The 22,500-nt window shown below is 60.9% G+C and overlaps 2 non-coding genes across 2 annotated transcripts; both read left to right on the top strand.

Moving 5' to 3' along the window:
• The first annotated feature begins 10,865 nt into the window (after positions 1-10,865).
• Positions 10,866-10,984, top strand: LOC131870393 (5S ribosomal RNA). Its single transcript, XR_009368704.1, has one exon. It is a non-coding gene; the product is annotated as a 5S ribosomal RNA (ribosomal RNA).
• Positions 10,985-18,788: 7,804 nt separating this feature from the next.
• On the top strand, positions 18,789-18,907 carry LOC131870392 (5S ribosomal RNA). Its single transcript, XR_009368703.1, has one exon. It is a non-coding gene; the product is annotated as a 5S ribosomal RNA (ribosomal RNA).
• The last annotated feature ends 3,593 nt before the right edge of the window (positions 18,908-22,500 follow it).

Below are 22,500 nucleotides of genomic sequence, written 5' to 3'. Positions count from 1 at the left end.
GCGAGGGATGGGGCGGGAAGGCCCCAACGGCTAGACGGAAGAGGCTTCAGGGCCGCCTAGGAATGGTCCAAGCATCGGACACGCTTGGGGCGACTACCAGTGACAGCCCCCTATCCCGCGATGCGTCCGATACGAAGATGGTTCCAAGGCGGCCGAGGAGCCTCACCGCATAGCAATCGGGGTGCGAGGTGGGGGATGCGGCGAGATGGCCCCAACGGCTAGACGGAAGAGGCCACAGGGCCGCGTCGGAATAGTCCAAGCATCGGACGCGCTTGGGGCGACTACCAGTGACAACCCCTTATCCCGCGATGCGTCCGATACGAAGATAGTTCCAAGGCGGCCGAGGAGCCTCACCGCATAGCAATCGGGGTGCGAGGTGGGGGATGCGGCGAGATGGCCCCAACGGCTAGACGGAAGAGGCTGCAGGGCCGCCTCGGAATAGTCCAAGCATCGGACGCGCTTGGGGCCACTACCAGTGACAACCCCTTATCCCGCGATGCGTCCGATACGAAGATAGTTCCAAGGCGGCCGAAGAGCCTCACCGCATAGCAATCGGGGTGCGAGGTGGGGGATGCGGCGAGATGGCCCCAACGGCTAGACGGAAGAGGCCACAGGGCCGCCTCGGAATAGTCCAAGCATCGGACGCGCTTGGGGCGACTACCAGTGACAACCCCTTATCCCGCGATGCGTCCGATACGAAGATAGTTCCCAGGCGGCCGAGGAGCCTCACCGCATAGCAATCGGGGTGCGAGGCGAGGGATGCGGCGAGATGGCCCCAAAGGCTAGACGGAAGAGGCTGCAGGGCTGCCTCGGAATAGTCCAAGCATCGGACGCCCTTGGGGCGACTACCACTGCCAACCCCTTATCCCGCGATGCGTCCGATACACAGATAGTTCCGAGGCGGCCGAGGAGGTGGGGGATGCAGCGAGATGGCCCCAACGGCTAGACGGAAGAGGCTGCAGGGCCGCCTCGGAATAGTCCAAGCATCGGACGCGCTTGGGGCGACTACCAGTGACAACCCCTTATCCCGCGATGCGTCCGATACACAGATAGTTCCGAGGCGGCCAAGGAGCCTCACCGCATAGCAATCGTGGTGCGAGGTGGGGGATGCGGCGAGATGGCCCCAACGGCTAGACGGAAGAGGCTGCAGGGCCGCCTCGGAATGGTCCAAGCATCGGATGCGCTTGGGGCGACTACCACTGCCAACCCCTTATCCCGCGATGCGTCCGATACACAGATAGTTCCAAGGCGGCCGAGGAGCCTCACAGCATAGCAATCAGGGTGCGAGGCGAGGGATGCGGCGAGAAAGCCCCAACGGCTAGAGGGAAGAGGCTTCAGGTCCGCCTCGGAATGGTCCAAGCATCGGACGCGCTTGGGGCGACTACCAGTGACAACCCCTTATCCCGCGACGCGTCCGATACACAGATAGTTCCAAGGCGGCCGAGGAGCCTCACCGCATAGCAATCGGGGTGCGAGGCGAGGGATGCGGCGAGAAGGACCCAACGGCTACACGGAAGAGGCTTCGGGGCCGCCTCGGAATGGTCCAAGCATCGGACGCGCTTGGGGCGACTACCAGTGACAACCCCTTATCCCACGACGCGTCCGATACACAGATAGTTCCAAGGCGGCCGAGGAGCCTCACCGCATAGCAATCGGGGTGCGAGGCGAGGGATGCGGCGAGAACGACCCAACGGCTACACGGAAGAGGCTTCGGGGCCGCCTCGGAATGGTCCAAGCATCGGACGCGCTTGGGGCGACTACCAGTGACAACCCCTTATCCCGCGACGCGTCCGATACACAGATAGTTCCAAGGCGGCCGAGGAGCCTCACCGCATAGCAATCGGGGTGCGAGGCGAGGGATGCGGCGAGAAGGACCCAACGGCTAGACGGAAGAGGCTTCGGGTCCGCCTCGGAATGGTCCAAGCATCGGACGCGCTTGGGGCGACTACCAGTGACAACCCCTTATCCCGCGACGCGTCCGATACACAGATAGTTCCAAGGCGGCCGAGGAGCCTCACCGCATAGCAATCGGGGTGCGAGGCGAGGGATGCGGCGAGAAGGACCCAACGGCTAGACGGAAGAGGCTTCGGGTCCGCCTCGGAATGGTCCAAGCATCGGACGCGCTTGGGGCGACTACCAGTGACAACCCCTTATCCCGCGACGCGTCCGATACACAGATAGTTCCAAGGCGGCCGAGGAGCCTCACCGCATAGCAATCGGGGTGCGAGGCGAGGGATGCGGCGAGAAGGACCCAACGGCTAGACGGAAGAGGCTTCGGGTCCGCCTCGGAATGGTCCAAGCATCGGACGCGCTTGGGGCGACTACCAGTGACAACCCCTTATCCCGCGACGCGTCCGATACACAGATAGTTCCGAGGCGGCCGAGGAGCCTCACCGCATAGCAATCGGGGTGCGAGGCGAAGGATGCGGCGAGAAGGACCCAACGGCTAGACGGAAGAGGCTTCGGGTCCGCCTCGGAATGGTCCAAGCATCGGACGCGCTTGGGGCGACTACCAGTGACAACCCCTTATCCCGCGACGCGTCCGATACACAGATAGTTCCAAGGCGGCCGAGGAGCCTCACCGCATAGCAATCGGGGTGCGAGGCGAGGGATGCGGCGAGAAGGACCCAACGGCTAGACGGAAGAGGCTTCAGGGCCGCCTCGGAATGGTCCAAGCATCGAACGCGCTTGGGGCGACTACCAGTGACAACCCCTTATCCCGCGACGCGTCCGATACACAGATAGTTCCGAGGCGGCCGAGGAGCCTCACCGCATAGCAATCGGGGTGCGAGGCGAGGGATGCGGCGAGAAGGACCCAACGGCTAGACGGAAGAGGCTTCAGGGCCGCCTCGGAATGGTCCAAGCATCGGACGCGCTTGGGGCGACTACCAGTGACAACCCCTTATCCCGCGACGCGTCCGATACACAGATAGTTCCGAGGCGGCCGAGGAGCCTCACCGCATAGCAATCGGGGTGCGAGGCGAGGGATGCGGCGAGAAGGACCCAACGGCTAGACGGAAGAGGCTTCAGGGCCGCCTCGGAATGGTCCAAGCATCGGACGCGCTTGGGGCGACTACCAATGACAACCCCTTATCCCGCGACGCGTCCGATACACAGATAGTTCCGAGGCGGCCGAGGAGCCTCACCGCATAGCAATCGGGGTGCGAGGCGAGGGATGCGGCGAGAAGGACCCAACGGCTAGACGGAAGAGGCTTCAGGGCCGCCTCGGAATGGTCCAAGCATCGGACGCGCTTGGGGCGACTACCAGTGACAACCCCTTATCCCGCGACGCGTCCGATACACAGATAGTTCCGAGGCGGCCGAGGAGCCTCACCGCATAGCAATCGGGGTGCGAGGCGAGGGATGCGGCGAGAAGGACCCAACGGCTAGACGGAAGAGGCTTCAGGGCCGCCTCGGAATGGTCCAAGCATCGGACGCGCTTGGGGCGACTACCGTTGCCAACCCCTTATCCCGCGATGCGTCTGATACACAGATAGTTCCGAGGCGGCCGAGGAGCCTCACCGCATAGCAATCGGGTTGCGAGGCAGATTATTGGGAAGGGAACCCCCTGGGATGCGGCTCAAGCAGTGCCCAAAGGGACTGGAATGCGGAATCACATCGAGAGACCCAAATGCTATACGAGGGCTCAAATCGAATTATCGATTTGGCCACGACATGGACGCATCGGAACGACTACCTTTGCCGAACCACTCGCAATTGCATCCATACCGAAACCAATAGACATTTCCGTTAGAGCCCTCGCATAGCATTCGGGAATCTCGCATGCCCCTCTAAATCGACCAATGCTGGCGCTCAATGAAAATCCGAGCGCTACCACCGTTCGAGCGCCAGCATTGGTCGAGTTAGAGGGGCACGGGGGAGAATGCTCCAGTCAACACCTCCCCTATATAAGTTATTTGTCCGATTCTCGCACAACCGTAGTCTGCCTCGTCGAATCAAACAACGGTCCCAGATTCCGACTTCCGTTCCGTAGAGACCCAAAAGCTAGATGGAGGCTCGCAAGAAAGAGAGTCGGCGCATAGCAATCGGGTTTCTCGAACGTTTAGGGACCGAGCTCACTTGCGGATAGGGCAAAATCCGCCAAGCAACCCAAAAGCTAGACGGGGGCTCGAATCGAATCGCCTAGGCGGCCACAACAACGACGTGTTGGATCGACTACCAGTGCCAAACCATTCAGCAAGACTAGTCTGTGTCGAGGCCGGATAGAGATTCTCAGAGAGCGCCCGCATAGCATTTAGGAGACCTGCCGCGTCCCTCACACTCGACAAATGGTGGTGCACGTTTATAAATCCGAGCGATCCCAACCCTTTCAAGCACCAACATCGGTCGAGATAGAGGGGCACGGAGGGGGCTGCGTGAGACAACACAGTCCCCTATATAAGTTATTTGTCCGATTCTCACACATCCGAAGAATGGTCATCAAATCGGACAACAGCCCAAACTTCCGACTTCCGTCCCAGAAAGCCCAAGAGCTATCTAAAACGTTCATGGCCGGAACTCGATCGCGGCTATACCAGTCCGCCAAGCAACCCAAAAGCTAGACTGGAGCTCTAGTCGAATCACCTCTGTGGCCATTGCAAGGACGTGTTGGAGCGACTACCATTGCCGAACCATTCCGCAGGTCGAGTCCATACCAAGGCCGCATAGAGATTCACGATGAGCTCCTGCATAGCAATCAGGAGACTTGCCGTGTCCATCACAATCGATAAATCCTGGTGCAAGATTTTTGCATCCGAGCGCTCCAACCAGTCGAGCACCAGCATCAATCGACATAAACGGGCACGGGGGGAGGATGCTCGAGAACACTACCTCCCCTATATAAGTTATTTGTCCGATTCTCAAGCAGCCGAAGTCTGGTCATCGAATCGGGTCAAAGACCACAACTTCCGACTTTACCCACAATGCAAGTCATCGAATCGAACATCGGCCCCCGAGTCGGACTCCATGCGTATGTCAGGTCATCGGACCCAAATTCCGCCTTCCTGCGCATGGCGGGCCATCAATATCAACTCGGTCATCGGACCCAAACTCCGCCTTTTTGCGTATGGCACGCCTTCAAATCGGTCATCGGACCCAAATTCCGCCTTCCTGTGCATGGCGGGCCATCAACATCAACTCGGTCATCGGACCCAAATTCCGCCTTTCTGCGCATGGCACGCCATCAACTCGGTCATCGGACCCAAATTCCGCCTTCCTGCGCATGGCAGGTCATCGGACACAAATTCAGACCTCGCCAATATGCCTACGTATCGAATCGGTCATCGGACCCAACTTCCGACTTCATCCATACTGTAGGGTCTTTGAGGTTGGCGCGGTGCGCTCAACCCAGGGAGTCGACCCATCGAAGCATACACCTCCCCTATATAAGCTATTTGTCCGATTCCCACACCTGTGTAGTTTGCACCTCTGACCAGGACATCGACCCCAACTTCCGAACTCGACTGCAACGACGGCACCAGCGCCTTGGTGCGCACCTTGCGACGCACAGTCCCAACATTCGCCTTCCTGCACATGGCAGGTCATCGGACCCAAATTCCGACCTCGCGAGTATGCCTACATATCGAATCGGTCATCGGACCCAACTTCCGACTTCATCCATACCGTAGGGTCTTTGAGGTTGGCGCGGTGCGCTCAACCCGGGGAGTCGACCCAACGAAGCATACACCTCCCCTATATAAGCTATTTGTCCGATTCCCACACCTGTGTAGTTTGCACCTCCGATCAAGACATCGACCCCAACTTCCGAACTCGCCTCCAACGACCGAACCAGCGCCTTGGTGCGCACCTTGCAACGCACAGTGCCAACATTCGCCTTCCTGCACGTGGCAGGTCATCGGACCCAAATTCCGACCTCGCGAGTATGCCTACATATCGAATCGGTCATCGGACCCAACTTCCGACTTCATCCATACCGTAGGGTCTTTGAGGTTGGCGCGGTGCGCTCAACCCGGGGAGTCGACCCAACGAAGCATACACCTCCCCTATATAAGCTATTTGTCCGATTCCCACACCTGTGTAGCTTGCACCTCCGATCAGGACATCGACCCCAACTTCCGAACTCGACTAAAAAGACCGCACCAGCGCCTTGGTGTGCACCTTGCAACGCACAGTGTCAACATTCGCCTTCCTGCACATGGCAGGTCATCGGACCCAAATTCCGACCTCATGAGCATACCTACTAATCGAATCGGTCATCGGACCCAACTTCCGACTTCATCCATACCGTAGGGTCTTTGAGGTTGGCGCGGTGCGCTCAACCTGGGGAGTCGACCCATCGAAGCATACACCTCCCCTATATAAGCTATTTGTCCGATTCCGACACCTGTGTAGTTTGCACCTCCGCTCAGGACATCGACCCCAACTTCCGAACTCGCCTGCAACGACCGAACCAGCGCCTTGGTGCGCACCAAAAGTGCGCACTTTTGGAGGGCACTTTTGTGCGCTCCAAAGGTGCGCACTTTTGGAGGGCACTTTTCTGCGCTCCAAAGGTGCGCACTTTTGGAGGGCACTTTTTGGAGGGCACTTTTCTGCGCTCCAAAGGTGCGCACTTTTGGAGGGCACTTTTTGGAGGGCACTTTTCTGCGCTCCAAAGGTGCGCACTTTTGGAGGGCACTTTTTGGAGGGCACTTTTCTGCGCTCCAAAGGTGCGCACTTTTGGAGGGCACTTTTTGGAGGGCACTTTTCTGCGCTCCAAAGGTGCGCACTTTTGGAGGGCACTTTTTGGAGGGCACTTTTCTGCGCTCCAAAGGTGCGCACTTTTGGAGGGCACTTTTTGGAGGGCACTTTTCTGCGCTCCAAAGGTGCGCACTTTTGGAGGGCACTTTTTGGAGGGCACTTTTCTGCGCTCCAAAGGTGCGCACTTTTGGAGGGCACTTTTTGGAGGGCACTTTTCTGCGCTCCAAAGGTGCGCACTTTTGGAGGGCACTTTTTGGAGGGCACTTTTCTGCGCTCCAAAGGTGCGCACTTTTGGAGGGCACTTTTTGGAGGGCACTTTTCTGCGCTCCAAAGGTGCGCACTTTTGGAGGGCACTTTTTGGAGGGCACTTTTCTGCGCTCCAAAGGTGCGCACTTTTGGAGGGCACTTTTGTGCACTCCAAAGGTGCGCACTTTTGGAGGGCACTTTTCCTGTGCTCCAAAGGTGCACACCTAGGTGAGCACCTTCGACCACACCTTGTAGCACACCAAACTCTGACTTTCGACTTCATCCGCAATGCAGGGTCTTTGAGGTTGGCGCAATGCGCACAACCAGGGGAGTCGACCCATCAAACCCAACACCTCCCCTATATAAGCTATTTGTCTGATTCTCATACATGCGTAGCCTGCAGGAGCAATTAGGACATCGACCCCAACTTTCGGCTTCTAAACGAAAACAAGGTCTTTGAGGTTGGTGTAATGCGAACAACTAGGGGAGTCAACCCATCAAACCCAACACCTCCCCTATATAAGCTATTTGTCTGATTCTCATACATGTGTAGTCTACAGGAGCAATTAGGACATCGACCCCAACTTTTGACTTCTTAACGAAAACAAGGTCTTTGAGGTTGACGTAATGCGCACAACCAGGGGAGTCGACCCATCAAACCCAACACCTCCCCTATATAAGCTATTTGTCCGATTCTCATACATGTGTAGCCTGCAGGAGCCATTAGGACATTGACCCCAACTTTTGACTTCTTAACGAAAACAAGGTCTTTGAGGTTGGCGTAATGCGCACAACCAAGGGAGTTGACCCATCAAACCCAACACCTCCCCTATATAAGCTATTTGTCTGATTCTCATACATGTGTAGCCTGCAACAACGATTAGGACATCCACCCCAACTTCTGAATTCGTCTGCGTTGACCGCACCAAAGGTGCACGCCTTGGTGCTCACCAAAATCCGACTTCCGACTTCTTCTGCTATGCGGGGTCTTTGAGGTTGGCGCAGTGCGCACAACCAGGGGAGTCAACCCACCGAATGCAACACCTCCCCTATATAAGCTATTTGTCTGATTCTCATACATGCGTAGACTGCAGCAATGATTAGGACATCCACCCCAACTTTTGACTTCTTAAACAAGACAGGGTCTTTGAAGTTGGTGCAGTGCACACAACCAGGGGAGTCGACCCATCAAACGCAACACCTCCCCTATATAAAGCTATTTGTCCGATTCTCATACGTGTAGTCTGCAGCAGCGATTAGGACATCGACCCCAACTTCCGAATTCGTTTGCATTGACCGCACCAAAGGTGCACGCCTTGGTGTGCACCCTGGAGTGCACTTTGGTGCTCACCTCGGTGGACACTTTGGTGTGCACCTCGGTGTGCACCAAAGGTGCGCACCTTGGAGCGCACCAAAGGTGTACACTTTGGAGCGCACCACATAGGGTCTTTGAGAGGTTGGCGCAGTGCGCACACCAAGGTGGGTGTTGAGGTGCGTGCCGAGGTGGGTGGGTGCTAGGGTGCGCTCCATGGTGGGTGCCAGGGTGGGTGCGTGCTAGGGTGGATTCCAAAGAGGGTCATAGGGTGGGTGCCAAGGTGGGTTGGTGATATAGTGGGTTCAAAGGTGGGTACTAGGGTGGGTTCCAAGGTGGGTCACAAGTTGGGTGCCAGGATGCGTGGGTGTTAGGTTGGGTGCCAAGGTGGGCTCCTGCGTGGGTGGGTGCTAGGGTGGGTTTCAAGGTGGACGCGAGGGCGGGTGCCAAGGTGGGTAACAAGTTGGGTGTTAGGATGGGTGAGTGCTAGAGTGGGTGCCAAGGTGGGTGGGTGCTAAGGTGGATGCCAAGGTGGTTCACAGGGTGGGTGGGTTCTAGGGTGAGTTCCAAGGTGGGTCACAGGTTCAGTGCTAGGGTGGGTGTCAAGGCGGGTGTCGAGGTGCCTGGGTGCTAGGGTGTGGATGCCAATGTGGGTCATAGGGTGGGTACTAGGGTGGGCTGCAATGTGGGTGCCAAGGTGGGTAACATGCTCGGTGGGTTCTAAATTGGGTGCCAGGGTGGGTGTGCACCCACCTTGCCCGAGGTGGGTGCCAAGGTGCCAGTGTGGGTGGGTGCTAAGGTGGATGCCAAGGTGGGTGAGAAGGTGGGTGATAGGTTGAGTGGTAGGATGGGTGGGTGCCAAGATGGGTCACAGGGTGGGTGCAAGGGTGGGTAGGTGCTAGGGTTGGTGTCAGGGTGGGTGGGTGCTAGGTTGGGTTCCAAGGTGGGTGCGAGGGTGAGTGTCAAGGTGGGTCACAGGTTAGGTGCTAGGATGGGTGAGTGCTAGGGTGCAAAGGTGCCAGGGTGGGTGCTAGGATGGGTCGATGCTAGGGTGAGTGGCAAGGTGGGTCCACAAGTGTCAAGGTGGGTGCCGAGGTGGGTGCCAAGTCGGCGACTGCTATGGTGGATGCCAAGGTGGGTCACGGGGTGGGTGCCAAGTTGCTAGGTTGGGTTCCAAGGTGGGTGCCAACGTGGGTGCTAGGGTGCGTGGGTTAAAGGGTGTGTCACAACGTGGGTGCCAGGATGGGTGCGCACCCACACTGGCCAAGACGGGTGCGGGTGCAAGGTTGGGTTCCAAGCCCGGTCACAGGCTGGGTGCTAGGATGGGTGGGTGCCAAGGTGGGCACCAGGGTGGGTGCACCCACCCTGGCCAAGGTGGGTCATGGGGTGGGTCCTAGGGTGGGTAACGGGGTGGGTACTAAGGTGCGTGCCAAGGTGGGTCATAGGGTGGGTGCCAAGGTGGGCACCAGGGTGGGTGTGCACCAACCCTAGCCAGGGTAGGTCACGGGGTGGTTGTCGGGGTGGGCGTCAAGGAGCCAAGGTGGGTGGCAAGTAGCCAAGTTGCGTGCCAAGGTGGGTGTCGGGGTGGGTGCCAAGGATCCAAGGTGGGTGCCAAGGAACCAAGGTGGGTGTCTGGGTGGGTGCCGAGGTGGGAGCCAGGGTGGGTCCCAAGGTGAGTGCAAAGGTGGGTGCCAGGGTCAAGGTGAGTGCCAATGTGGGTTCCAAGGTGCCAGGGTCAGGGTGAGTGCCAATGTGGGTTCAAAGGTGCTAAGTTGGGTGCGAGGTTGGGTGCGAGGGTGGGTGGGTGCCAAGGTGTGCTAGGTGGAAGCCCGGGTGGGTCGGCATCCCATGGGTGTCGAGTTGGGTGCCTGATGGGTGCTTCTTGTCAAGTTTTAGTCGTCGGGACTCATTTCGAGCCTTAGAGGTCGTTTCTTGTCCGGTTGCCCTGTCTTCGACCTGGGAACCCAATTTTGGTCCTCGGGTCCCATTTTTTTTTGTCTCGCATCCCACTTTTGGCCTGTGGCCTTTTCGGGGTCGATTCTCGTTTTGGGCATCAGAGCATGTTTCTTCTCCTAAAACCCAATATTTGTTTATTAAGTCTCGGAACACATTTTTGTTCTCGTGGACCCATCATGGGTCTTGGAACGCATTTGTGGTCCTTGGGTCCCATTTTGCATCCCGAAACTTGTGTTTTGGTGCTTGATCCCTATTTTGGGTGCCCACCTTGCACCAAGTGCGCACCCGGGGCAAACCGAGCGCCTTGGTGCACCGGGGCAAGATCGAGCGTGCACCCGAGGCGCCCCGAACATGCACCAAGGTGCACTCGGCCCACATGTGAGCGCAGGTCGTTGCGCCCGAGGTGGTGTGTGGGCACCGCGTTGCAGACGGGACACTGCACGCACACGACGCCCCCTCCAGGTGCACGCACGTAGGCCGGGCCGGGTGCACACCCGACGCCCTAGCAAGGTGCGCGCACCCGGGCAGGGCTCACACTTGGCGAACGGGGCGCACTTCGCGAGGGAGGGTGTGCACCTCGACGGGGGTGGGTGGCCGGGGTGGATTCGCACGTGGGTCGCGGTTTGCTAAGTACACACTGCGACAAGCTCATAACGGGTGCGATCATACCAGCGTTAGTGCACCGGATCCCATCAGAACTCCGCAGTTAAGCGCGCTTGGGCCGGAGTAGTACTGGGATGGGTGACCTCCCGGGAAGTCCCGGTGTTGCACCCTTTTTTAGTTTTTCGCCGGGCGTCGCAATGCTATTTGAATAAACCTTTTGCCCGTTTGCGTTCTCGTCGGGGCCGGGCCGGGCCGGGGTGCGCTGCCCGCACTACCGCGCGCGCGGGGGCGACACCGAGCGCGCACCCGAGGCGCCCCGAGCACACAGGCCACGGTGCAACCCGGGCGTTGTGCGCGCACCCCGGTGCGCCCGAGGTGCTGCGCGCGCACCCAGGTGAAATCGGTGTGCACCTCGGCCAGTGCGCGCTCGGTCGAGTCGCGCACGTTGGCCAAGGTGCACGGTGATGTTTCTTACTCTAAGGTTCCGCACCAGACGCCCGGGACAGGTGAGCGAAGCTGGGCGGGGCCGGGTGCGCGGCCGGGGCAGGTGCACGCAGCTGGAGAGAGCTTTGGAGCACACTTCGGAGCGCACCAATGATGCGCTCCATTCAAAAGTTTCCTGAAAAGGCAAAAAAAGTTGAGATTATAGAATTTCCCACTTGAGAGATTGTAAAAAAAAAAAATTTAAAATGAAGGAAACGCGGGTGCCAAGGTGTGCGCAGCCCAGCCAAGGTGTGCGCACCAAGGCGCCCACCCTGGCGAAGGTGCACGCAAGGTGCGCACCCGAGGCAAACCGGACAATTAACCCAACTTTCGACTTCGCGCGCACCTTGGAGCGCACTTCGGAGCGCTCCTTGGTGCGCACCAATCTTGGGCACCTCGGAGTGCACCATGGCGCCCACCAAGGTGCGCACCCGGGGCAAACCGAGCTCCGACTTCGTGCGCACCTTGGAGCGCACGAAAGGTGCGCACCATGGCGCCCACCAAGGTGCGCAGCCCAGCCAAGGCGTGCGCATCAAGGTGCGCACCCTGGCGAAGGTGCGCACCCGGGGCAAACCGAGCTCCGACTTCGTGCGCACCTTGGAGCGCACAAAAGGTGCGCAACCCAGCCAAGGTGTGCGCACCCCGGTCAAACCGAGCTCCGAATCGTGCGCACCAGAGGTGCACGCCATCGTGCGCACCTTGGAGCACACTTCGGAGCCCTCCTTGGTGCGCGCCGATGTTGCGCACCTCGGAGCGCACCCGGGGAAAACAATGCAATTAACCCGACTTTCGACTTCGTGGGCACCTCGGAGCGCTCTCGGGTTCGCACCTCGGAGCACACCGAGGTGCGCACCTTTGATGCGCTGCCTTCACCAATTTCCAGAAAAGGCAAGAAAACATTGAGAAGGTGTGCGCACCGAGGTGCCCACCCTGGCGAAGGTGCACGCGAGGTGCGCACCCGGGGCAAACCGGGCTCCGACTTCGTGCACGCCGCACCTTGGAGCACACTTCGGAGCGCTCCTTGGTGCGCACCAGGGCGCGCAACCCAGCCGAGGTGCCCACCCCGGCGAAGGTGCACGCGAGGTGCGCACCCGGGGCAAACCGGGCTCCGACTTCGTGCACGCCATGGTGCCCACCGCGGCGAAGGTGCACGCGAGGTGCGCACCCGGGGCAAACCGGGCTCCGACTTCGTGCACGCCGCACCTTGGAGCACACTTCGGAGCGCTCCTTGGTGCGCACCATGGTGCCCACCAGGGCGCGCAACCCCGCCGAAGGTGCACGCGAGGTGCGCACCCGGGGCAAACCGGGCTCCGACTTCGTGCACGCCGCACCTTGGAGCACACTTCGGAGCGCTCCTTGGTGCGCACCATGGTGCCCACCAGGGCGCGCAACCCCGCCGAAGGTGCACGCGAGGTGCGCACCCGGGGCAAACCGGGCTCCGACTTCGTGCACGCCATGGTGCGCACCGCGGCGAAGGTGCGCACCCGGGGCAAACCGGGCTCCGACTTCGTGCACGCCGCACCTTGGAGCACACTTCGGAGCGCTCCTTGGTGCGCACCAGGGCGCGCAACCCAGCCGAGGTGCCCACCCCGGCGAAGGTGCACGCGAGGTGCGTACCCGGGGCAAACCGGGCTCCGACTTCGTGCACGCCGCACCTTGGAGCACACTTCGGAGCGCTCCTTGGTGCGCACCATGGTGCCCACCAGGCCGCGCAACCCAGCCAAGGTGTGCGCACCAAGGTGCACGCGAGGTGCGCACCCGGGGCAAACCGGGGTCCGACTTCGTGCACGCCGCACCTTGGAGCACACATCGGGGCGCTCCCGGGTTCGCACCGGCGTTGCGCACCGTGGTGGGCACCTCGGAGCACACCAAGGTGGGCAGCGAGGTGCGCACCTTTGATGCGATGCCTTCACTAATTTCCATAAAAGGCAAAAAAAAAACGAGATTTTAAAATTTCCGTTTTGAAAGATAGTGAGAAAAAGGGAATGCTGGTGCCATCTTGAGCCCGCCCTGGTGCGCAGCCCAGCCAAGGTGTGCGCACCAAGGTGCCCACCCTGGCGAAGGTGCGCGCCCGGGCAATTAACCCAACTTCCAACTTCGCGCGCGCCAGGGTGGGAGCGCACCCAACAACCGGGCCTGGGAAGAGCCAATGCGAGAAACCCCACCAAACGCTCTGACAAAAAAAGAGGGGGCGCTCCAGTAACCCCGCTTCGGAGCGCACCCTGGGCAAACCCAGCCAAGGTGCCCACCCCGGCCAAGGTGCAGGCGAGGTGCGCACCCGGGGCAAACCGGGCTCCGACAACGTGCACGCCGCACCTTGGAGCACACTTCGTAGCGCTCCCGGGTGCGCACCTCAGAGCACACCAAGGTGGGCAGCGAGGTGCGCACCTTTGATGCGCTGCCTTCACTAATTTCCAGAAAAGGCAAAAAAAAAAGGAGATTTTAAAATTTCCGTTTTGAAAGATAGTGAAAAAAACGGAACGCGCGTGCCATCTTGAGCCCGCCCTGGTGCGCAGCCCAGGTAAGGTGCCCACCCTGGCAAAGGTGCGCACCCGGGCAATTAACCCTACTTCCGACTTCGTGCGCGCCAGGGTGGCAACCGGGCCTCGGAAGAGCCAATGCGAGAAACCCCACCAAACGCTCCGACAAAAAAAGAGGCGGCGCTCCAATAACCCCGCTTCGGAGCGCAGCCGGGGCAAACCCAGCCAAGGTGCCCACCCCGACGAAGGTGCACGCGAGGTGCGCACCCGGGGCAAACCGGGCTCCGACAACGTGCACGCAGCACCTTGGAGCACACTTCGAAGCACTCCCGGGTGCCCACCGGCGTTGCGCACCGTGGTGGGCAGCGAGGTGCGCACCTTTGATGCGCTGCCTTCACTAATTTCCAGAAAAAGGCAAAAAAAAATGAGATTTTAAAATTTCCGTTTTGAAAGATAGTGAAAAAAAAGGAACGCGGGTGCCATCTTGAGCCCGCCCTGGTGCGCAGCCCAGGCAAGGCATGCGCACCAAGGTGCCCACCCGAGGTGCACACCCGGGGCAAACCGGGCTCCGACTTCGTGCAGGCCGCACCTTGGAGCACACTTCGGAGCGCTCCTTGGTGCGCACCATGGTGCCCACCAGGGCGCGCAACCCAGCCAAGGTCTGCACACCAAGGTGCCCACCCCGGCGAAGGTGCACGCGAGGTGCGCACCCGGGGCAAACCGGGCTCCGACTTCGTGCACGCCATGGTGCCCACCGCGGCGAAGGTGCACGCGAGGTGCGCACCCGGGGCAAACCGGGCTCCGACTTCGTGCACGCCGCACCTTGGAGCACACTTCGGAGCGCTCCTTGGTGCGCACCATGGTGCCCACCAGGGCGCGCAACCCAGCCAAGGTGTGCGCACCAAGGTGCACGCGAGGTGCGCACCCGGGGCAAACCGGGGTCCGACTTCGTGCACGCCGCACCTTGGAGCACACATCGGAGCGCTCCCAGGTTCGCACCAGCGTTGCGCACCTTTGATGCGCTGCCTTCACTAATTTCCAGAAAAGGCAAAAAAAAACGATATTTTAAAATTTCCGTTCTGAAAGATAGTGAAAAAAACGGAACGCGGGTGCCATCTTGAGCCCTTCCTGGTGCGCAGCCCAGGCAAGTTGTGCGCACCAAGGTGCCCACCCTGGCGGAGGTGCGCGCCCGGGGCAAACCGGGCTCCGACTTCGTGCACTGCATGGTGCCCACCAAGGCGCGCAACCCAGCCAAGGTGCCCACCGCAGCGAAGGTGCACGCGAGGTGCACACCCGGGGCAAACCGGGCTCCGACTTCGTGCACGCCGCACCTTGGAGCACACTTCAGAGCGCTCCTTGGTGCGCACCAGGGCGCGCAACCCAGCCGAGGTGCCCACCCCGGCGAAGGTGCACGCGAGGTGCGCACCCGGGGCAAACCGGGCTCCGACTTCGTGCACGCCATGGTGCCCACCGCGGCGAAGGTGCGCACCCGGGGCAAACCGGGCTCCGACTTCGTGCACGCCGCACCTTGGAGCACACTTCGGAGCGCTCCTTGGTGCGCACCATGGTGCCCACCAGGCCGCGCAACCCAGCCAAGGTGTGCGCACCAAGGTGCACGCGAGGTGCGCACCCGGGGCAAACCGGGGTCCGACTTCGTGCACGCCGCACCTTGGAGCACACATCGGGGCGCTCCCGGGTTCGCACCGGCGTTGCGCACCGTGGTGGGCACCTCGGAGCACACCAAGGTGGGCAGCGAGGTGCGCACCTTTGATGCGATGCCTTCACTAATTTCCATAAAAGGCAAAAAAAAAACGAGATTTTAAAATTTCCGTTTTGAAAGATAGTGAGAAAAAGGGAATGCTGGTGCCATCTTGAGCCCGCCCTGGTGCGCAGCCCAGCCAAGGTTTGCGCACCAAGGTGCCCACCCTGGCGAAGGTGCGCGCCCGGGCAATTAACCCAACTTCCAACTTCGCGCGCGCCAGGGTGGGAGCGCACCCAACAACCGGGCCTGGGAAGAGCCAATGCGAGAAACCCCACCAAACTCTCTGACAAAAAAAGAGGGGGCGCTCCAGTAACCCCGCTTCGGAGCGCACCCTGGGCAAACCCAGCCAAGGTGCCCACCCCGGCCAAGGTGCAGGCGAGGTGCGCACCCGGGGCAAACCGGGCTCCGACAACGTGCACGCCGCACCTTGGAGCACACTTCGTAGCGCTCCCGGGTGCGCACCTCAGAGCACACCAAGGTGGGCAGCGAGGTGCGCACCTTTGATGCGCTGCCTTCACTAATTTCCAGAAAAGGCAAAAAAAAAAGGAGATTTTAAAATTTCCGTTTTGAAAGATAGTGAAAAAAACGGAACGCGCGTGCCATCTTGAGCCCGCCCTGGTGCGCAGCCCAGGTAAGGTGCCACCCTGGCAAAGGTGCGCACCCGGGCAATTAACCCTACTTCCGACTTCGTGCGCGCCAGGGTGGCAACCGGGCCTCGGAAGAGCCAATGCGAGAAACCCCACCAAACGCTCCGACAAAAAAAGAGGCGGCGCTCCAATAACCCCGCTTCGGAGCGCAGCCGGGGCAAACCAAGCCAAGGTGCCCACCCCGACGAAGGTGCACGCGAGGTGCGCACCCGGGGCAAACCGGGCTCCGACAACGTGCACGCAACACCTTGGAGCACACTTCGAAGCACTCCCGGGTGCCCACCGGCGTTGCGCACCGTGGTGGGCAGCGAGGTGCGCACCTTTGATGCGCTGCCTTCACTAATTTCCAGAAAAAGGCAAAAAAAAATGAGATTTTAAAATTTCCGTTTTGAAAGATAGTGAAAAAAAAGGAACGCGGGTGCCATCTTGAGCCCGCCCTGGTGCGCAGCCCAGGCAAGGCATGCGCACCAAGGTGCCCACCCGAGGTGCACACCCGGGGCAAACCGGGCTCCGACTTCGTGCAGGCCGCACCTTGGAGCACACTTCGGAGCGCTCCTTGGTGCGCACCATGGTGCCCACCAGGGCGCACCCGGGGCAAACCGGGCTCCGACTTTGTGCACGCCGCACCTTGGAGCACACATCGGAGCGCTCCCAGGTTCGCACCAGCGTTGCGCACCTTTGATGCGCTGCCTTCACTAATTTCCAGAAAAGGCAAAAAAAAACGATATTTTAAAATTTCCGTTCTGAAAGATAGTGAAAAAAACGGAACGCGGGTGCCATCTTGAGCCCTTCCTGGTGCGCAGCCCAGGCAAGTTGTGCGCACCAAGGTGCCCACCCTGGCGGAGGTGCGCGCCCGGGGCAAACCGGGCTCCGACTTCGTGCACTGCATGGTGCCCACCAAGGCGCGCAACCCAGCCAAGGTGCCCACCGCAGCGAAGGTGCACGCGAGGTGCGCACCCGAGGTGCACACCCGGGGCAAACCGGGCTCCGACTTCGTGCACGCCGCACCTTGGAGCACACTTCAGAGCGCTCCTTGGTACGCACCAGGGCGCGCAACCCAGCCAAGGTGCTCACCCCGGCGAAGGTGCACGCGAGGTGCGCACCCGGGGCAAACCGGGCTCGGACTTCGTGCACGCCGCACCTTGGAGCACACATCGGAGCGCTCCCGGGTTCGCACCAGCATTGCGCACCTTTGATGCGCTGCCTTCACTAATTTCCAGAAAAGGCAAAAAAAAGAAAAAAATGAGATTTTAAAATTTCCGTTTTGAAAGATAGTGAAAAAAACGGAACGCGGGTGCCATCTTGAGCCCGCCCTGGTGTGCAGCCCAGGCAAGTTGTGCGCACCAAGGCACCCACCCTGGCCAAGGTGGGTCACGGGGTGGGTCCTAGGGTGGGTAACGGGGTGGGTACTAAGGTGCGTGCCAAGGTGGGTCATAGGGTGGGTGCCAAGGTGGGCACCAGGGTGGGTGTGCACCAACCCTAGCCAGGGTAGGTCACGGGGTGGTTGTCGGGGTGGGCGTCAAGGAGCCAAGATGGGTGGCAAGTAGCCAAGTTGCGTGCCAAGGTGGGTGTCGGGGTGGGTGCCAAGGATCCAAGGTGGGTGCCAAGGAACCAAGGTGGGTGTCTGGGTGGGTGCCGAGGTGGGAGCCAGGGTGGGTCCCAAGGTGAGTGCAAAGGTGGGTGCCAGGGTCAAGGTGAGTGCCAATGTGGGTTCCAAGGTGCCAGGGTCAGGGTGAGTGCCAATGTGGGTTCAAAGGTGCTAAGTTGGGTGCGAGGTTGGGTGCGAGGGTGGGTGGGTGCCAAGGTGTGCTAGGTGGAAGCCCGGGTGGGTCGGCATCCCATGGGTGTCGAGTTGGGTGCCTGATGGGTGCTTCTTGTCAAGTTTTAGTCGCCGGGACTCATTTCGAGCCTTAGAGGTCGTTTCTTGTCCGGTTGCCCTGTCTTCGACCTGGGAACCCAATTTTGGTCCTCGGGTCCCATTTTTTTTTGTCTCGCATCCCACTTTTGGCCTGTGGCCTTTTCGGGGTCGATTCTCGTTTTGGGCATCAGAGCATGTTTCTTCTCCTAAAACCCAATATTTGTTTATTAAGTCTCGGAACACATTTTTGTTCTCGTGGACCCATCATGGGTCTTGGAACGCATTTGTGGTCCTTGGGTCCCATTTTGCATCCCGAAACTTGTGTTTTGGTGCTTGATCCCTATTTTGGGTGCCCACCTTGCACCAAGTGCGCACCCGGGGCAAACCGAGCGCCTTGGTGCACCGGGGCAAGATCGAGCGTGCACCCGAGGCGCCCCGAACATGCACCAAGGTGCACTCGGCCCACATGTGAGCGCAGGTCGTTGCGCCCGAGGTGGTGTGTGGGCACCGCGTTGCAGACGGGACACTGCACGCACACGACGCCCCCTCCAGGTGCACGCACGTAGGCCGGGCCGGGTGCACACCCGACGCCCTAGCAAGGTGCGCGCACCCGGGCAGGGCTCACACTTGGCGAACGGGGCGCACTTCGCGAGGGAGGGTGTGCACCTCGACGGGGGTGGGTGGCCGGGGTGGATTCGCACGTGGGTCGCGGTTTGCTAAGTACACACTGCGACAAGCTCATAACGGGTGCGATCATACCAGCGTTAGTGCACCGGATCCCATCAGAACTCCGCAGTTAAGCGCGCTTGGGCCGGAGTAGTACTGGGATGGGTGACCTCCCGGGAAGTCCCGGTGTTGCACCCTTTTTTAGTTTTTCGCCGGGCGTCGCAATGCTATTTGAATAAACCTTTTGCCCGTTTGCGTTCTCGTCGGGGCCGGGCCGGGCCGGGGTGCGCTGCCCGCACTACCGCGCGCGCGGGGGCGACACCGAGCGCGCACCCGAGGCGCCCCGAGCACACAGGCCACGGTGCAACCCGGGCGTTGTGCGCGCACCCCGGTGCGCCCGAGGTGCTGCGCGCGCACCCAGGTGAAATCGGTGTGCACCTCGGCCAGTGCGCGCTCGGTCGAGTCGCGCACGTTGGCCAAGGTGCACGGTGATGTTTCTTACTCTAAGGTTCCGCACCAGACGCCCGGGACAGGTGAGCGAAGCTGGGCGGGGCCGGGTGCGCGGCCGGGGCAGGTGCACGCAGCTGGAGAGAGCTTTGGAGCACACTTCGGAGCGCACCAATGATGCGCTCCATTCAAAAGTTTCCTGAAAAGGCAAAAAAAGTTGAGATTATAGAATTTCCCACTTGAGAGATTGTAAAAAAAAAAAATTTAAAATGAAGGAAACGCGGGTGCCAAGGTGTGCGCAGCCCAGCCAAGGTGTGCGCACCAAGGCGCCCACCCTGGCGAAGGTGCACGCAAGGTGCGCACCCGAGGCAAACCGGACAATTAACCCAACTTTCGACTTCGCGCGCACCTTGGAGCGCACTTCGGAGCGCTCCTTGGTGCGCACCAATCTTGGGCACCTCGGAGTGCACCATGGCGCCCACCAAGGTGCGCACCCGGGGCAAACCGAGCTCCGACTTCGTGCGCACCTTGGAGCGCACGAAAGGTGCGCACCATGGCGCCCACCAAGGTGCGCAGCCCAGCCAAGGCGTGCGCATCAAGGTGCGCACCCTGGCGAAGGTGCGCACCCGGGGCAAACCGAGCTCCGACTTCGTGCGCACCTTGGAGCGCACAAAAGGTGCGCAACCCAGCCAAGGTGTGCGCACCCCGGTCAAACCGAGCTCCGAATCGTGCGCACCAGAGGTGCACGCCATCGTGCGCACCTTGGAGCACACTTCGGAGCCCTCCTTGGTGCGCGCCGATGTTGCGCACCTCGGAGCGCACCCGGGGAAAACAATGCAATTAACCCGACTTTCGACTTCGTGGGCACCTCGGAGCGCTCTCGGGTTCGCACCTCGGAGCACACCGAGGTGCGCACCTTTGATGCGCTGCCTTCACCAATTTCCAGAAAAGGCAAGAAAACATTGAGAAGGTGTGCGCACCGAGGTGCCCACCCTGGCGAAGGTGCACGCGAGGTGCGCACCCGGGGCAAACCGGGCTCCGACTTCGTGCACGCCGCACCTTGGAGCACACTTCGGAGCGCTCCTTGGTGCGCACCAGGGCGCGCAACCCAGCCGAGGTGCCCACCCCGGCGAAGGTGCACGCGAGGTGCGCACCCGGGGCAAACCGGGCTCCGACTTCGTGCACGCCATGGTGCCCACCGCGGCGAAGGTGCACGCGAGGTGCGCACCCGGGGCAAACCGGGCTCCGACTTCGTGCACGCCGCACCTTGGAGCACACTTCGGAGCGCTCCTTGGTGCGCACCATGGTGCCCACCAGGGCGCGCAACCCCGCCGAAGGTGCACGCGAGGTGCGCACCCGGGGCAAACCGGGCTCCGACTTCGTGCACGCCGCACCTTGGAGCACACTTCGGAGCGCTCCTTGGTGCGCACCATGGTGCCCACCAGGGCGCGCAACCCCGCCGAAGGTGCACGCGAGGTGCGCACCCGGGGCAAACCGGGCTCCGACTTCGTGCACGCCATGGTGCGCACCGCGGCGAAGGTGCGCACCCGGGGCAAACCGGGCTCCGACTTCGTGCACGCCGCACCTTGGAGCACACTTCGGAGCGCTCCTTGGTGCGCACCAGGGCGCGCAACCCAGCCGAGGTGCCCACCCCGGCGAAGGTGCACGCGAGGTGCGTACCCGGGGCAAACCGGGCTCCGACTTCGTGCACGCCGCACCTTGGAGCACACTTCGGAGCGCTCCTTGGTGCGCACCATGGTGCCCACCAGGCCGCGCAACCCAGCCAAGGTGTGCGCACCAAGGTGCACGCGAGGTGCGCACCCGGGGCAAACCGGGGTCCGACTTCGTGCACGCCGCACCTTGGAGCACACATCGGGGCGCTCCCGGGTTCGCACCGGCGTTGCGCACCGTGGTGGGCACCTCGGAGCACACCAAGGTGGGCAGCGAGGTGCGCACCTTTGATGCGATGCCTTCACTAATTTCCATAAAAGGCAAAAAAAAAACGAGATTTTAAAATTTCCGTTTTGAAAGATAGTGAGAAAAAGGGAATGCTGGTGCCATCTTGAGCCCGCCCTGGTGCGCAGCCCAGCCAAGGTGTGCGCACCAAGGTGCCCACCCTGGCGAAGGTGCGCGCCCGGGCAATTAACCCAACTTCCAACTTCGCGCGCGCCAGGGTGGGAGCGCACCCAACAACCGGGCCTGGGAAGAGCCAATGCGAGAAACCCCACCAAACGCTCTGACAAAAAAAGAGGGGGCGCTCCAGTAACCCCGCTTCGGAGCGCACCCTGGGCAAACCCAGCCAAGGTGCCCACCCCGGCCAAGGTGCAGGCGAGGTGCGCACCCGGGGCAAACCGGGCTCCGACAACGTGCACGCCGCACCTTGGAGCACACTTCGTAGCGCTCCCGGGTGCGCACCTCAGAGCACACCAAGGTGGGCAGCGAGGTGCGCACCTTTGATGCGCTGCCTTCACTAATTTCCAGAAAAGGCAAAAAAAAAAGGAGATTTTAAAATTTCCGTTTTGAAAGATAGTGAAAAAAACGGAACGCGCGTGCCATCTTGAGCCCGCCCTGGTGCGCAGCCCAGGTAAGGTGCCCACCCTGGCAAAGGTGCGCACCCGGGCAATTAACCCTACTTCCGACTTCGTGCGCGCCAGGGTGGCAACCGGGCCTCGGAAGAGCCAATGCGAGAAACCCCACCAAACGCTCCGACAAAAAAAGAGGCGGCGCTCCAATAACCCCGCTTCGGAGCGCAGCCGGGGCAAACCCAGCCAAGGTGCCCACCCCGACGAAGGTGCACGCGAGGTGCGCACCCGGGGCAAACCGGGCTCCGACAACGTGCACGCAGCACCTTGGAGCACACTTCGAAGCACTCCCGGGTGCCCACCGGCGTTGCGCACCGTGGTGGGCAGCGAGGTGCGCACCTTTGATGCGCTGCCTTCACTAATTTCCAGAAAAAGGCAAAAAAAAATGAGATTTTAAAATTTCCGTTTTGAAAGATAGTGAAAAAAAAGGAACGCGGGTGCCATCTTGAGCCCGCCCTGGTGCGCAGCCCAGGCAAGGCATGCGCACCAAGGTGCCCACCCGAGGTGCACACCCGGGGCAAACCGGGCTCCGACTTCGTGCAGGCCGCACCTTGGAGCACACTTCGGAGCGCTCCTTGGTGCGCACCATGGTGCCCACCAGGGCGCGCAACCCAGCCAAGGTCTGCACACCAAGGTGCCCACCCCGGCGAAGGTGCACGCGAGGTGCGCACCCGGGGCAAACCGGGCTCCGACTTCGTGCACGCCATGGTGCCCACCGCGGCGAAGGTGCACGCGAGGTGCGCACCCGGGGCAAACCGGGCT

This window comes from Cryptomeria japonica, unplaced genomic scaffold (assembly GCF_030272615.1).
Source record: "Cryptomeria japonica unplaced genomic scaffold, Sugi_1.0 HiC_scaffold_325, whole genome shotgun sequence".
NCBI classification, from domain to species: Eukaryota; Viridiplantae; Streptophyta; class Pinopsida; order Cupressales; family Cupressaceae; genus Cryptomeria; species Cryptomeria japonica.
Note: the sequence above shows the minus strand (reverse complement) of the source record. Positions and strands in the feature narration are given on the sequence as shown.